A 16475-nucleotide genomic window follows, 5' to 3' on the forward strand; every position below is an offset into this window, starting at 1 on the left:
CATCTGTGGCTTTAGTGTTCTTCTTTTTGTCCTTTGATGATAATGCATAGTTCTTCCACTGGTTGATTGAATTCCTGCAAAAGCTACTGAAAGCTGCTTGTTCTCCAAGCACTTGTGAGGTTGTTAGCATGCATGTATATTTGTAGGTTTTTTTAAACTTAGATTGGTGTGTGAACACCAAACTTAGTTTCTTGCCTTATGCAGCAGATTGAATACATGCAGAAACCTTATGTTCTTTTATTAAGAAAATAACTATGAACTAGAAAAACAAAACTAGAAACTAGAAATTAAACTATTGTTAAGTAGTTTCTCTGATTGGTTAGAGCTAGTGACTAGTTATGCTGAGGGTTACATTGTGTTCTTTAATTAAATCTTTGGTGGAACACCAAACTTAGAATTACACTTTCACCCTTGGATTGTTTTGGTATGGAACACCAAACTTAGCTCCTTGTAATACAGAGAATTTACTTAACTCTTATTGATAAGCTATGAAAAGAGAATTACCTTTGGTTGTGTTGCCTCCCAACAAGCGCTCTTTTATCGTCACTAGCTTGACGTTCCTCTCTCTCAAGTGAGTCTATATTTCATCTTGGACTCTTCTACCATGTCACCCAAATAGTGTTTGAGCCTTTGTCCATTCACAGTGAAGGTCCGTTGTGAACTTTCTTCCATGATCTTTATGTATCCATAAGGTGAGACTTTAGTGACAATAAAAGGACCTGACCACCTTGATCTTAACTTCCCAGGGAACAATTTTAATCTGGAGTTGTAGAGTAGCACTCTCTGTCCTTCCTCAAAGCTTCTTACTGCTATCTTGAGGTCATGTCTTTCCTTTGCTTTTTCCTTGTACATTTTGGCATTTTCATAGGCTTGGAATCTGAACTCCTCTAATTCTTGCAGTTGCAAGAGCCTCCTTTCACCAGCAGCTTGGCCATCAAAATTCAGCAACTTGAGAGCCCAAAAAGCTGTGTTCAAGCTCTAATGGCAGGTGACAAGCCTTACCATACACCAGTTGATATGGAGACATTCCAATTGGTGTTTTAAAGGCTGTCCTGTATGCCCAAAGAGCATCATCCAGCTTCTTCGACCAATCTTTTCTTGAAGCTCCCACCGTCTTTTCCAGGATCCTTTTCAGCTCTCGGTTGGATACTTCTGTCTGGCCACTTGTTTGGGGGTGATAGGGTGTGGAAACCTTGTGCTTCACCCCATATCTCAGGAGGAGGGTTTCCAATGGTCTATTGCAAAAATGACTTCCTCCATCACTAATAAATGCCCTGGGAACTCCAAACTGACTAAAGATATTTTTTCTTAGGAAGTTCAAAACTACCTTGTTGTCATTTGTAGGAGTTGCAATGGCTTCCACCCATTTGGACACAGTCCACTGCCACCAGAATGTAGCTATTTGAGTATGAGGTTGGGAATAGTCCCATAAAATCAATCCCCCATACATCAAACAGCTCAAGTTCCAAGATGAATTGATGTGGCATCTCATTTTTCTTGGACAAATTTCCACCCCGCTGACACTCATTACAATTCTTCACTAACTCTCTTGCATCTTTGAAGATGGTGGGCCAAAATAATCCACACTGCAAGACTTTTGCTGCGATTCTTTCTCCTATAAAATGGCCTCCATAGCAAGAACCATGACAATTTCATAGAACTTCCCTTCCTTTCTCCTCTGAAATACATCTTCTGAGCAATCCATCTGAACATTTTTTGAACAAATATGGCTCATCCCAAATGAAATACTTTGCATCATTGATGAGTTTCCTCTTTTGATGCTTGTTGGTTATTGAAGGAAATTCCCCAGTAGCCTTTAAATTAGCAATGTCTGCAAACCAGGGTGCCTTATGAACCAGCATCAATTGCTCATCAGGGAAGAATTCATTGACACTTGATTTGTGGGTACTACCTTCTTCACAAGGAATTCTGGACAAATGATCTGCTACTTTGTTCTCTACTCCCTTCTTGTCTTTAATCTCAATGTTGAATTCCTGCAATAGCAAAATCCACTTTATCAGTCTTGGTTTTGACTCTTGTTTTGCAAGTAAACATTTTAGTGCTACATGATCAGTAAAAATAATTACTTTAGATCCAATGAGATGTGATCTAAACTTGTCAAATGCAAACACTATTGCCAGTAGTTCCTTCTCAGTAGTGGTATAATTCCTTTGAGTTTCATTCAAAACCTTGCTGGCATAATATATAACATGCACTAAATTGCCCTTCCTCTGTCCAAGCACTGTCTCAGCAGCAAAGTCTGATGCATCATACATCAGTTCAAAAGGCAAATTCCAATCAGGTGGGGCAATGATAGTTGCTGAGGAAAGCTCTCTTTTCAATGTTTCAAATGCTAGTGTGCATTTTTGATCAAATACAAAAGGTGTATCAGAGACTAATAGGTTGCTCAAAGGCTTTGTAATTTTGGAAAAATCTCTGATAAACCTTCTGTAAAAACCTGCATGGCTTAAAAAACTCCTAATTGCCTTGACATTACTAGGTGGAGGTAATTTCTCAATTAATTCCACCTTAGCTTTGTCTACTTCTATGCCTTTTTCTGAAATCTTATGTCCAAGGACAATCCCCTCTGTTACCATAAAATGGCATTTCTCCCAGTTTAGAACTAGGTTTGTCTCTTGGCACCTTTTTAACACTAAGGCAAGATGATTAAGGCAATTAGGAAAGGAATCTCCAAAAACTGAAAAATCGTCCATGAAGACTTCAATGAATTTTTCAATCATGTCTGAGAAAATAGACAACATGCATCTTTAGAAAGTTGCAGGGGCAATGCACAATCCAAAAGGCATGCGCCTGTAAGCAAAAACTCCATATGGACAGGTGAATGATGTCTTTTCTTGATCTCTTGGATCAACCACTATTTGATTATAACCCGAATATCCATCAAGAAAACAGTAATATGCATGTCCTGCCAATCTCTCCAACATCTGGTCCATAAAAGGAAGTGGAAAATGATCTTTTCTAGTTGCCTCATTGAGTTTCCTATAGTCAATGCACATCCTCCAGCCTGTTACTGTTCTTGTGGGGATGAGTTCGTTCTTCTCATTGGGTACAATCGTTATCCCTCGTTTCTTTGGAACCACATGGACAGGGCTCACCCATGGGCTGTCGGAAATGGGATAGATCACTCTTGCCTGCCATAGCTTCATAACCTCTTTTTGAACCACTTCTTTCATGACTGGATTCAATCTTCTCTGGGCTTGAATGGAGGGCTTGGCATCATCTTCTAGCAAGATCTTATGCATGCATATGGATGAGCTTATCCCTTTTAAGTCAGCAAGGGTCCATCCAATGGCATCTTGGTGCCTTTGCAACACCTTGATTAGTTCCTCTTCCTGTTCTTGACTAAGGCCAGAATTGATGATTACTGAGTAACTTCCATCACTTCCCAAGTATGCATACTTGAGATTAGGAGGCAATGCTTTAAGCTCCAGTTTGGGTGCTTCTTTCTCCTTTTTCCACTCCTCCAATGTGCTTGGAATAGGCATTTTAGCTGAGTTGACATCAGCAACCTCAACATTTAACATGGAGTCAACCTCTGTCAATTCTCTGAGTACTTCTTCAAAGGTCTCTTGCACCACAGTTTCTACTGCATCTAGCCTCATATACTCTCCTAGTGCCTCTGGTGGATAGCTCATAGCTTTGAATACATTGAATACCATTTTCTCATCATGTAGCCTAAGGGTAAGTTCACCCTTTTGGACATCAATGATGGCTCCAGCAGTGTCTATATATGGCCTTCCCAGAATTATTGAGGCTTTAGCTTCTTCCTCCATGTCCAATAACACAAAGTCAGCAGGGAAGATGAAGTTTCCTACCTTCACTAGCAAATCTTCTACTATTCTATGACGGAATTTGAATGACCGATCTGCCAATTGGAGGGCCATTCTTGTTGGTTTAGCTTCCTCGATCTTCATTCTTTTCATCATAGTTAAGGATATCAAATTTATACTAGCTCCCAAGTCGCATAAGGCTTTTTAAACTGTTATTTCCCCTATGATGTAGGGAATTTGGAAGCTTCCTGGGCCCTTCAATTTTTGAGGCAATTTATGTTGGATAATAGCGCTACATTCCTCAGTTAAGATTACCGTTTCATCATTCCTCCAACTTCTCTTCTTGGTCATAAGTTCCTTCAGAAACTTAGCATAAAGTGGCATTTGCTCCAATGCTTCTGCGAAGGGAATGTTGATCTGAAATTTCTTGAAAATCTCCAAAAATTTGGAGAATTGGCCGTCCTTTGCATTCTTCATTAGGCACTGAGGGTAAGGAACCTTGGGGACATATGGTCTTAGAACTTCCTTCTCTTTTGATGGAGTGGGAATAGGTGTTTGTGCTTCTTCCTTGTCATCTAAACTACCCTCTGCTTTCTCCTCTTAAGTCTCTTTTGAATTCTCTACCAATTCCCTTCCACTTCTGAGGGTAATAGCTTTGCATTCCTCTCTTGAAGTTGTTTTGGTAGCATTATTTGAACTGTGGCCAGGAGCTTGCTTGGACAAGTATCCAATTTGTGCTTCAAGTTTCTGAGTAGCAGCATCTTGGTTTTGCAAATTGGATATTACTTCCTCCTGGAACTTCTTCATGTCCTTAAATTCCTTGCCAAGGTTTGCAAGCATAGCTTCCATCCTGGCCATTCTGTCCTCATCATGTGGTGTTGATTGGTTGGAATTGGGGTGTTGAGAGTGGTTGTTGTGACTTTGGTATGGTAGCTGTGAATAAGTGTTTTGTGTGGTCTGATATGATTTTTGGTTGGAGTTTTGGTGAGTGGAGTTGTTGTATTGGGTTGGATTGTGTGGTCTGTGGTCTTGGCCTTGGTTTTGTTGGTTCCCCCACCCAAAGATTGGGTGATTCCTCCAACCAGAATTATAGGTTTTAGAGTATGGATCATTAGTTTGCCTAGATGAATTCCCAAGGTAATTAGCTTCCTCCCAGTTAGTTCCTTCTTCTGTCTCCAACTCTTCTTGAGGTGATGATTGAGTGTGGATAGCTGCAGCCTGATTCTTCTCCATTTGCTTGGTCAATTCAGCCAGTTGCTTTCTGGGCCAGGATTACTGACGAACTGATTTCCTATCGGTAAAGAAATTCACAATTATATGATCGCGTTGTAAGTATAGCTTCTAAACCAACAGAAAATTCTTTCGTACAAACGTTTTGGTTGTCACAAGTAACAAACCCAATAAAATTTATAAACCAAAGTATTCAAACCTTCAGTCGTCTTCTCAAGGAACTGCAGGGATGTGTTCTTATTATTAGTTATGGAAAACAGTGTTTTTGGGTTTTAAAAAGGTTTGAACAAGTAATTTAATTGACAAGAAAAATAAAATAATTAATATATCAATAACTAATAAAACTCTTGGCACGGTATGAAAATTAGAAGTCCTATCCTAGTTATCCTTATCAATGGTGATGAGAATTATATTTTACTCCCCACTAAGTCAACCTCTAACTATAAAGGTAAGTCAAGTGGATAAATCAATTTAACACCTAAAGTCCTAGTCAACTCCTAAGGAAAAACTAGAGTTATAGGAATTTAAATCAATCAGCAAAGATAACAATTATCAATCACGATGAGTTTGACAACTCAAGAGTTACCAATTAATCAACCAAAGCCAACAGGGAAAATCTAAATTATTTATATAAATAAAGGAAAGCAATCATAATTCTGAAATACCTCAAATTATATTAAATAGAAAATCAATCTAAACATAAAGAGTTCATAGGCCAATTTGGTAACATAAGTCAGATACGAATAAAAGCATTAGAATGAATAAAAATATAAGAAGAATATTGAACCTGATAAAGAGTTGAAATCCTAAATCCTTTAAGAGGAATCCTAATCCTAAAACCTAAGAGAGAGGAGAGAACCTCTCTCTCTAAAAACTACATCTAAATTATGAAAAGTGAATTATTGAAGATCTCCCCTGAATGGATGCATTCCCCCACTTTATAATATCTAATCTGTGTTTTCTGGACTTGGATCTGGGCCAAAAAGGGTTTCAAAAATCGCTGGGGGCAATTTTTTCAGTTTCTGCACGTGGCGTCTGTCACGCGTCCGCGTGGGTCACGCAGTCGCGTCATCTGGGAGTTTTCCTTGTCACGCGTTCGCTTCGGTCACGCGTACGCGTCATTCGCGTTCTGCTCAAGGCACGCGTCCGCGTCAGTCACGCGTTCACGTCGCTGCCTTTTCGCGCTAGGCACGCGGCCGCGTCGTACATGCATTCGCGTCGCTGCCCTTTTCTTCAAAACTCCATTTTTGTGCTTTCCTTCCATTTTTGTATGTTTCCTTTCTGTCCTCTAAGCAATTCCTGCCTTAGGAGATCTGAAAATACTTAACACACAAATCACGGCATCGAATGGTAATAAAGGGTAATTAAAAATAATATTTTTAAAGCGTAGGAAACATATTTTTCACGTATATCACATAATAAGGAAGGGAAAGTAAAACCATGCAATTAACATGAATAACTGAGTAAAGGATTGAATAAATCACTTAAATTGAGCACAAAATATATCATAAAATATGGGTTTATCAACCTCCCCACACTTAAACAATAGCATGTCCTCATGCTAAATCCAAGAGAAAGGGTAAAGTTAGAATGGTGGAATCTCATGCAATGCATTCTATTCTAAATGCAACTACTTAAATGAGTCATGAAATTCTAGTTATTATTCACTTGTATATAAAGCTTACATGTAGTTAAATTAATTCATATCCTCAAGGAATCATATGTGCATAGCCAAACCCTGGATAATGTCAAAGCACTTTTACAATTGAGATGGGTAAAAGTATTTCACAAACTTGCAAGACAATTTGACAATTTAAACATAGATATATGGGAATGAGCTATTGAACCCTCATTGGATTTTGTGTTTACTCTCTAGTCACTCAGTGTTTATTGGGTTATTCACTCTATTCTTTTTCTATCCTTGCTTTCTAAAACTTTGTTCTTCATCTAACCAATCAACAACTATGGAATACAGACATACAAAAATCATGAGGTCTTTTTCAAGGTTGTAATGGGGCCAAGGTAAAGGTAAGGGTATATGTATAAGGCTAAGTGAGCTAACAAAGTGAATCCTTGATTAGTCTAAGATCTTACCTAACATACATACTTTATATAATTTAAAGCGCTTTACCTAGCTACCCAAACTCTTCCCACTTTTGTGTTACATGCTCATGTATCAAATTTACTTTTAAATTTTGTCCCATGTGTATTGATTCTTGGGATTTTGCATTGGAGGTAATTTTTGTATCCCCTTATTTAATTACTTAAAAGTTTTTTTTATGCACATGGTATTTTAATTAATTTGGTTTCACATGAGCATGCTTTCCAAATATTCAAATAACTTTTTTCAATTCCAATTTCCCACTTTTTCTATCATTCCATGTTCCCATAAAATTTCCCACATTTAAATAATACACAATATCTAACTTAAGCTGACCAAGGATTCAACTTGGGATTTTTATTTTGTTTTTCTGCTTAAGGCTAGTATGTGGTTATAGAACGAGAGGGGATTAAAAAGCTCAAGGGGGCTAACAAGGGTGATGTAAAAGATAGGCTAATTTGGGATAAGTCAGGAAAGATTCAAATGATGGCCTCAATCATCTCTTGGTATGTATCTATATTCTATAATGGACATATAGATTAAAACAAAGTAAATAACACCAGAATGAAAAAGAAGGGCAAAACACACAGGAATGAAATTTATGGTTTGAATGTAACCATACAATTAAGCTCAAAACTCACAGGATGTGTGTTCTCCAGCTCAAAAATCATATATCAGTTATACATGTCATGCAAGTGGAAATCAAGAGTTTCTATTCAACTCAATGTAAATCTTAGGGTGGCCCTTAAAATCTTAATGTTCCTCCTTGAAAAAATATTGTTAACTAACTAACATGTAATACTATATATACAAGGTGTGTGGATGTTTGATTATGTTAAAGTCTCTAGTTTACTTCTTTTTATTTTCAATTAAATCAAACTATTATATGCTAAAAGGGTAAACTATACTAATGAATCCACATATTCTATAACTAATAAGTTTAGAATTGCAAACTAAACTAAATGTCTAAGATATAAACTAAAGTGCAAAATACGGAAATAAATTAAAAATACAGCAAAAGAACAATGTGCAAGTACTTAAAAAAATAAAAATAAAAATAAAAATATATAAAAATAAACAAAATAAGATAGAAGAGTCTGTAGTGGTTCACCAAAAAGATAAGCCAGGGATGGCGACCTCCCCACACTTAAAATATAGCATCGTCCTCGATGCTCACTCAAGCTGGTGTGAAGAAGTGTCATCACCGGAAGGATGGACTGCTTGAGTCTCTGTGGTGGCCTGAAGGTCTGCAGACTGGATAAGTGTAGGAGGATCTGTCTGCTGCAGTGGAGGTGCTGACTGTAGAGGGGTCTCCGGATCTGCGGCCTGTAGCTGGTGGTGCTCCTCGTGATGTGGCGCAGCCTACTCTAGTCCTGCCTGCTCAGCCTGGGCATGTGTCTCCGCCTCATGATCGCTCGCCTCCGCCTCAGATGTATCAGAAGGGGTGTCAGGTTCGGAGGGGATGTCGCTGCCGGATCGGATCATCAACTTAAGGTGCTCATAGCGCCACTTGTTGTGACGCTCCATACGATCCAGGCGGGCGAAGAGTCGATGCACCAAATGATAAATGGGCTCAGGAGCAGGTGGATGTGCAGTGGATGGGGCTGGTGCAGTAGTGGATGCAGAAGGGGCAGCTGAAGATGTGGCTACCTCAGCAGAAGCGGTGAGGAATGGGGTCTGTAGCCTAAAGCCTGAAACTTCCTGCTGTGCAGGATTATCTTCTTGCAATCTGCAGTAGTTGGCTTCGCATCGGCCAGCTCCCAAGGCACGTCAGCTCGGCGGCCTAGCTGGGTGATCAAATAAGGGAAAGGAATGGTGCCTCTGCCATGGACCCTGGCCATGTAATGCCTGATGAAACGTGGAAGATACAGGTACTTACCCTCCATCACACACCAGATGAGGGTGATCATAGCAGCGAGCAGCTCTGTCTCATGAGTGCTCGACATCACATAGTTGCTCAAAATCTGGTGCCAGAGCCGAGCCTCATCATTCAGGTAAATTAGCTTGATTCCCTTAGGCATCACTGTGTTCTTTCCCATGAGCCAAGGGACAGTAGGATCAAGGGCTATTCTCTGCTTGACAACATCCCAGTCAAATCTCATAAATCTCATATCCTCTTCAGCCTTTTGGTAACTGCAGGCTGATCTGACTTAGGCTGAAGGTGGAGGATGTCCTCAATAGCTTCCTTAGTGACCAAAATCTGTTTCCCTCTGAGGTGCACTGCATCCAGGGAAGTCTTGAAATAGTTACAGTAAAATTCTCTGACCCAGGAAGCATTGACCTCTGTCAAGTTTCTTTCCAAGAAGAACCAGCCTCTCTGTTTTATCTGTTCGGAGGTGTACTGCTGTAGTTCTTCTGAAATTTTTAGAGTTCTTTCCAGGTACAGGTTCCTAGAAGTGGCAAACACTGGATACTTTAGCTCACAGTATCTGTTTGCAAATTTAACTGGATCTGTGGCAGTGAGGAGCTGGTCAGCCTTCTCTTGCGGGGTAAAGTGCTTTTCCCGCCAGGAGTCATCATGCAAAATGTCAAGGATGGACATAGAGGATTCGCCTCTTTTCCTTTTACCAGTGGTTGCTTTGCCTTTTCCTTTGCGTTGAGGGTCAGACATCCTGAAAAGTAGAAATTCCAGGATATAATTGAAGAACAAAAACAGGAAAACAAGTAGGCAAATAGGATTTATCATTGTAAGCATAAAGGCAAACGAGCAGTAGAATCATGAAATGAGTTAAATATATGTACATTTTGGACTGTATTTGAGTTAAAAAAAATCTGAGATGGAAAATCACAATCCAAAATATATTATAAGTAGAATTCATGTTAATTAGGAAAAACAAAGATTATGCCATGAGTTAGAAATTTAAAGTGGTTAGTGAGTAAAAAGGAGGTAAGAAAGTGGAAAGCAGTGAGTTAGTAAAAAGAAAGTTAAAGTAGGGGGAATGATAATAGTTTCCTAGTTAACAATAAATTTCACAAGTTTAAAGAATAATCAACTCATAGTCAAGCAAGGATATTAGGTTATTGATGATAATTCATATAGATACAGGAGTAGCTAAAATTAAAATAAAATCATCAATAATGCAAATTATTAACCAGGGAATCGAAAGGAATAAGAATGTAAGCCCGTACATTCATGAATTGGTTTGATTATAGTGAAGTAATGCAAAATTCAAAATTGCCAAAACCAATACATGAATGAGAAAAAATGAAACCATTTCTAGAAAATTGGGCAGCATTCCGGCTAAAATTGGATGTTCCCGGGTAATAAACAGCAAGAAAAACAGTTCATATGAGATTAAAAAGCGCTGCAAAGAGTCACAACAATAGGAGTAGTAAGGAATAGTCTAAACAACAGCATGAAACATTAAAGAACGGCATATAAACAGTATTAACATCACAGCCAGGTCAAAAATTACAGAATAGGTAAAACAAGTAACAAGAACGGTGCAATTATCAGGCATAAATCCACTAACCACATCCTAGCTACCTAACCACCTAAAATCCACTACAAACATGCATCTCTAACTATCCTAATTTGAAAAGAAATAGAAAAATATGCAATTAACTACGGATGATAGGGAAATCGGTGTTCGGCGGGACCTGGTATGTGGATGAACAGAGGTGAAGGCAGAGAGATGGTGGTGGTGACGCGGTGGCACTGGGAGGGAGCACGGCGGCACGGTGGTGTTAGGTTAGGTTTAAGGGAGGGGTGAGGGAGGAGATTGGGTCGAAGGTTGTGGTGGTGGAAGGCGGCGCTGCGGTGGCGGTTTGGTGGTTGGGGCTTCGGGTAGGGTTTAATGGTGGAGGGGAGTGGTGATCGCGGTGAAAAGAAGGGGGGCGAGGGTGTTGGCGGCGGTTCTGGATGGTTGGGGGTGGTGACCGCGGTGGTGGTCGTCGCAGAGGAGGGCGGCGGTGGTTGGGTGGCAGAGGAGGGAGGGGGTTGCAGAGAAGAGAAGAAGAAGAGGGGTATGGGGGCGCGACGGGTAGGGTTTCGCGTGAAGGGGGTTAGTATTTTTGAATCCACGCGAACGCGTGGAGCACGCGATCACGTGACTAGGGTGAAATGGGTTTGACGCGGTCGCGTGATCGACGCAGTCGCATGGGTTGGGTAAAAGATGGGTGACGCGGACGCGTGAGGCACGCGAACGCGTCGCTGTGAATTGTGCTAGACGCACACTTCCAGCGTCGTTTCAGCGCAACTCTCTATTTCCATTTAGGGGCCAAAATATCCACGAGACGCGGAGGCATCGCTCACGCTTTCGCGTGGGATGAGTGTTTTGCAAGTGACGCGTTCGCGTCAGGAACGCAAACGCGTGGGCCGTTTTGTGCTAAACGCACACCAGCCGCACGATTCCAGCCCAACTTTCTGGGCGTTGGATCTTTACGCCGATATCCATTTCACGCCCACGCGTGGCCTGCGCGCTCACGTGGGGTGATCTCTTTTTTTTTATGCAATTATGCAATTATGCAGTATGCAATGCTAATGTAGATGCTATGAATAATTCCAGGTTCAATGAAATTAAAATAAAATAAAAACAAACAACACGAAATAAAATTGAAAAATAAACGATCATACCATGGTGGGTTGTCTCCCACCTAGCACTTTTAGTTAAAGTCCTTAAGTTGGACATTTGATGAGCTTCCTGTTATGGTGGCTTATGCTTGAATTCATCCAAAAATCTCCACCAGTGTTTGGAATTCCAACAGCCTCCGGGGTCCCAAACTAGGCACGTAAAGCCTTTGAGCAGCTTCAAACAGATTCTTAGGCTCCTGGGGTGTTGAATGTCAGAACAGATTCCAGGATCCCAAACCTTGCTTTTGCACCCGCCTTTGTCTGGAATTGTATTTTTCCAGCCGGACGGTTTGGAAGTTGTATTCTCACTAAGATGACCAAACGCCTTCCGAGACCCATTCAATTGAACTTGACACCAATCCTTGCACTTCGAATTGAAGCGTGGAACCTTATTGAATCTTGAACACCAGCTCTGAGTACGAGCCATTCCCTCTTATTCTTAAAGCCGCAGAGAGCTCTAAGCTGGCCATCTGTTTCAAGAAAACCATATTCAAGTGGAAAAGTAAAGATAAAGGTTAAGGATTGTACCCACTTGAAGCTTGTATTAGGTGGTAATGGCCTTGGGATAGGTGTTTTCAGTGGTTCTGTAAGCTCCACTCCCTTGTATTCTTCTGGGAATTCCTTCACTTCCTTGCAAAATTCTTCAACTGCAACTGCGTCCTGATCAAAGTCTTCTATGTCTTCCTCGTCACTCAAGTCATATGTTGGAGGTTGAGAGAAATCTACCTCGACATCATCTTCGTATTCACTTGGATATGGTTCTTCATGCTCAAGGAGTTCAGTTGCAGATGTGAGTTCATGATCATCACTGCCAATGGAATCAACTTCTTGGTCTTTTCCGTCCAATTTTTCACAAGGTATATGCCTTGGAGGTTGTGCACTATCCTCCTTGGCATCAAATTCGAACTTCTCGGCGGAATCCTTTACAGTTCTTGATTCCCATAGAGGTTCAGCATCTCCTAAATCTTCAACCACTTCTTCCTCTATAACTATTATGGCTTCCTCCACTTGTTCCAATACAAAGCCATGCTCCTCATTGTCCACCGAAGTTTCTAGTGTCTCCTTCATGCTACGCTCTTCCTTTGATTCTCCACATGTAGCCATGGGAGTACTCTGAGTGCTCAGATGTTGGGAAGCTAATTTATTTACCACCTCGGTTAAGGCAGTAGGGAGTTCCAGCACATCCCTTTGCATCTTCGCTTGCCCTTGAAGAAGAACACGAAGTTTGTCATCCATTGGAGATTGGGGTGGATATGAGGGTTCATTGGTTGGGAGAGAGGGCTCATAATACAGAGGTGGTTCTTCTTGGTAAGGATATGGGGATGGTGAATGTTGCGGTGGTGGTTCTTGGGAGTAATTAGATTGGAATTGTGGTGGATAAGGGTCATACGGTGGTGAATGGTGAAAAGGAACTTGTGAGTGTGGTGGTTCAAAGCTATGTTGAGATGGTGATTCATAAGCACAGGGTGGAACTTGTTGGTAACTACAGAGGGATCCACCGTATCTATTACCTAGGCATGCATTATAGAATGGTCGTCGTCTGTGATACTGTGGAGGGTGTTGTTACCTAAAGGGTTGATCAAGTCCTCGTGGCTCCATCCCTCTTTGGCTGTTCTGACCTTGATGCATGTTCCTGCTATAGCTTTTATTTCCTTCAACAATATTAGAACCAAACTCAAAGCGAGGGGGATGAGAACTCATGGTAGCTAATAAGATTTTAAAATGAAAACAGAAACAAATAAACAAGCAAAAGAAAAATATTTACAATAACCAATAATAAGGCACACGTTTGCAATTCCCTGGCAACGGCGCCATTTTGACGAACTGATTTCCTATTGGTAAAGAAATTCACAATTATATGATCGCGTTGTAAGTATAGCTTCTAAACCAACAGAAAATCCTTTCGTACAAACGTTTTGGTTGTCACAAGTAACAAACCCAATAAAATTTATAAACCAAAGTATTCAAACCTCGGGTCGTCTTCTCAAGGAACTATAGGGAGGTGTTCTTATTATTAGTTATGAAAAATAGTGTTTTTGGGTTTTAAAAAGGTTTGAACAAGTAATTTAATTGACAAGAAAAATAAAATAATTAATATATCAATAACTAATAAAACTCTTGGCACGGTATGAAAATTAGAAGTCCTATCCTAGTTATCCTTATCAATGGTGATGAGAATTATATTTTGCTCCCACTAAGTCAACCTCTAACTATGAAGGTAAGTCAAGTGGATAAATCAATTTAACACCTAAAGTCCTAGTCAACCCCTAAGGAAAGACTAGAGTTATAGGAATTTAAATCAATCAGCAAAGATAACAATTATCAATCACAATGAGTTTGACAACTCAAGAGTTACCAATTAATCAACCAAAGCCAAAAGGGAAAAATCTAAATTATTTATATAAATAAAGGAAAGCAATCATAATTCTGAAATACCTCAAATTATATTAAATAGAAAATCAATCTAAACATAAAGAGTTCATAGGCCAATTTGGTAACATAATTCAGATACGAATAAAAGCATTAGAATGAATAAAAATATAAAAGGAATATTGAACCTGATAAAGAGTTGAAATCCTAAATCCTTTAAGAGGAATCATAATCCTAAAACCTAAGAGAGATGAGAGAACCTCTCTCTCTAAAAACTACATCTAAATTATGAAAAGTGAATTATTGAAGATCTCCCCTGAATGGATGCATTCCCCCACTTTATAATCTCTAATCTATGTTTTCTGGACTTGGATCTGGGCCAAAAAGGATTTCAAAAATCGCTGGGGGCGTTTTCTGCAGTTTCTGCACGTGGCGTCTGTCACGCGTCCATGTGGGTCACGCGGTCACGTCATCTGGGAGTTTTCCTTGTCACGCGTCTGCGTCAGTCACGCGTTCGCGTTGCTGCCTTTTCGCGCTAGGCACGCGGCTGCGTCGCCCATGCGTTCACGTCGCTGCCATTTTCTTCAAAACTCCATTTTTGTGCTTTCCTTCCATTTTTGTATGTTTCCTTTCTATCCTCTAAGCCATTCCTGCCTTAGGAGATCTGAAAATACTTAACACGCAAATTACGGCATCAAATGGTAATAAAGGGTAATTAAAATTAATATTTTTAAAGCGTAGGAAACATGTTTTTCACGTATATCACATAATAAGGAAGGGAAAGTAAAACCATGCAATTAACATGAATAAGTGAGTGAAGGATTGAATAAATCACTTAAATTGAGCACAAAATATATCATAAAATATGGGTTTATCAATTGCATCCATATGGTTTAATTCCAAGACTCCCCTGTTGTTGCTTCTGTCTGAGGCATAAAAATACTCATTGTCAGCCACTGTCTCTATAACATCAATGGCTTCTTCAATGGTCTTCTTCTTGTTTAGAGAACCTCCAGATGAGTGATCTACAACTTTTCTTGATTCATAATTCAGCCCTTCATAGAAGATGTGAATTTGCACCCACTCGTTAAACATATCAGGGGGACATTTCTTTGTCAAATCCTTGAATCTCTCCCAAGCTTCATAAAGAGTTTCACCATCCTGCTGTCTGAATGTCTGCACTTCAGTTCTTAGCCTGTTTACTCTTTGTGGAGGGTAGAACCTTGTCAAGAATCTGTTCATTACATCGTCCCAGGTTGTTGATGAGTGAAAATTAGATTTTCACATAAACTCACCGGCAAGTGTACCGGGTCGCATCAAGTAGTAATAACTCACAAGAGTGAGGTCGATCCCACAGGGATTGATGGATCAAGCAACTTTAGTGAGGTGATTAGTCTAGTTAAGCTAACAGTGGTGAATTGAGTGAAAATTAGAGCAACAGAAAGTAAATTACAGTGAATGTAAATTGCAGAATGTAAATCAGCAGAATCTTAAGTGACAAGAAACGTAAATTGCATCAAGTGTAAAGGGAATTGGTGCATGGAAATTAAATGGAGCAGTAAAATTCAGAACAATTGCAGAATATTTTAATTGCATGAAATGTAAATCAAGCTCACAGCAAACTCAAATGTAAATTGCAGAACTCAAATGTAAATTGCAGAGGAACAGAATTGCAGAAATATTTAAATTGAATTCAATACTGAAATGTAACAAATGCAGAAAGATAAAAGTGTATCAAACTTTGCTAAGCTATCTGGAGTCTCTAATCTTCCAAGAGAGATCTGGAGTCTCTAATCCCCTAGCCTGAGCCTCTATGCTACTCCTAATCCTACTGTGCGTGTCTGTTTGAAATGAAATTGATGCCTTTATATAGGCTTTACAAAATGAAAATAAAATTGCAAACAAATTACAAATCAAATGAAATTCCTATTCTAACTATCTATTGTGCCTTTGAGTGATGATATTAAGCTCTCTTGCTTTGAATTTTCAATTGGGCTTGGAATCAGACAAATTGAGCAGAGTTGCAGCTTCCAAGAGAGCGTAGCGTTCATTTAGAGAACGGAGCGTTCGAGCACCCACGCGTACGCGTCCTGCACGCTTGCGCGTGCTTTTGCAATTTCGCCCATCGACGCGTACGCGTCACCCATGCGTACGCGTCCTTTGCAGCGTTCTCTTAATGAGCGGTGCGTTAGCTTAGTGAACGCTACTCCACACGAGCGTGTCATGTACGCGTGCGCGTGGGTAGAAAAATCTCAATTCCATGCTTCAGCGCCAGCCACGCGTGCGCGTGTTCTGTCCTGGGTGCACCATCGACGCGTGCGCGTCATGCACAAGTGCGCGTCGTTTGTAAGACTTTGCCTCCAAATTTTAACTTGCCCGAAAATGTTCACTTATGCAACGTAGCGTTCTC

The 16475-nt window shown here is 40.1% G+C and overlaps 1 non-coding gene across 1 annotated transcript; it reads left to right on the plus strand.

Annotated features, from left to right (window-relative positions):
• The first annotated feature begins 15155 nt into the window (after positions 1–15155).
• Positions 15156–15262, plus strand: LOC148577859 (small nucleolar RNA R71). The gene has a single exon (XR_015904535.1). It is a non-coding gene; the product is annotated as a small nucleolar RNA R71 (small nucleolar RNA).
• The last annotated feature ends 1213 nt before the right edge of the window (positions 15263–16475 follow it).

The sequence above is a fragment of the Arachis ipaensis genome, chromosome B1, assembly GCF_059453495.1.
Source record: "Arachis ipaensis isolate K30076 ecotype BB chromosome B1, ASM5945349v1, whole genome shotgun sequence".
NCBI classification, from domain to species: domain Eukaryota; kingdom Viridiplantae; phylum Streptophyta; class Magnoliopsida; order Fabales; family Fabaceae; genus Arachis; species Arachis ipaensis.